General features: G+C 34.7%; 1 non-coding gene across 1 annotated transcript; it reads right to left on the reverse strand.

The window, feature by feature from the left end:
• Positions 1 to 663: 663 nt before the first annotated feature.
• Positions 664 to 770, reverse strand: LOC141699460 (small nucleolar RNA R71). The gene has a single exon (XR_012565923.1). It is a non-coding gene; the product is annotated as a small nucleolar RNA R71 (small nucleolar RNA).
• Positions 771 to 1,088: the final 318 nt, after the last annotated feature.

The raw sequence follows: 1,088 nt of genomic DNA on the forward strand, positions 1-1,088 counted from the left end.
ACACGAATCAACGCGCGGGTGAAATTAATCGTGAAAATTTCCAAAATAATTTTTAAATTCCCGAAATATTTCCAACTTAAATAAATACGAGTTTCATAATTTTTGAAGAATTCAGGAATTAAATACAGATTTTACAAATAAATGAAATCAGAAAATCATACAAGGTTAAATATTTGATGAAATATTGATTTCTAAATTTTATAAAATCCCAAAAATAAATATTGAAATTATAAAGCCAATTAAATAATTTTAAAGACATTCCAAGTATTTATACAAATAAATTTGCATTAAATCCACTTTTAAAAGTGAAAACAATTTAGTATACTTAATAATTAATTACGCGAACAATCCTGTATACCATAATCACCTATACAGATAAAACCCATAGCTGACAGAAGCTATACACATATATTATTCATTTAATAATTCCATAATTACGCATTTAAATAATATAAAAATACACGAGTCGTTATAATCGAGATCTGCGACACTTTCAAGTTCAATGGGGTGTCTGAAGATGTTATTAAGCTGAGGCTTTTCCCATTCTCTCTGAGGGATAAGGCTAAGTGTTGGTTACATTCTCTACCAGCAGGTTTTATCACCAAATGGGAGGATCTTGCTCAAAAGTTTCTCACTAAATTCTTCCCTATCGCAAAGACAGCTGCAATCAGGAATGCTCTTACTCAGTTTGCACAACAATCTGGAGAATCTTTGTGCGAGGCTTGGGATCGCTACAAAGAGATGCTTAGGAAGTTCCCTCACCATGGCATGCCTGATTGGATGATCATAAATTGTTTCTACAATGGTTTGGGCGCACAGTCTAGACCTATGCTCGATGCAGCGTCAGGTGGAGCCTTATGGGCCAAAAGCTATGATAAAGCTTATGAGTTGATTGAGCTAATGATAACCAATGAATACTAGAATCCAACACAGAGAATGCTGCAAGGCAAGGTAGCAGGAGTTCTGGAAGTGGATACAGCTACTGCTATAGCTGCTTAACTTCAAGCTTTGACGTTGAAAGTGGATTCTTTGGCTAATTATGGAGTTAACCAGATCACTAGTGTTTGTGAGCTTTGTGCGGGGGCATA

This window comes from Apium graveolens, chromosome 11 (assembly GCF_009905375.1).
Source record: "Apium graveolens cultivar Ventura chromosome 11, ASM990537v1, whole genome shotgun sequence".
Taxonomy (NCBI): Eukaryota; Viridiplantae; Streptophyta; class Magnoliopsida; order Apiales; family Apiaceae; genus Apium; species Apium graveolens.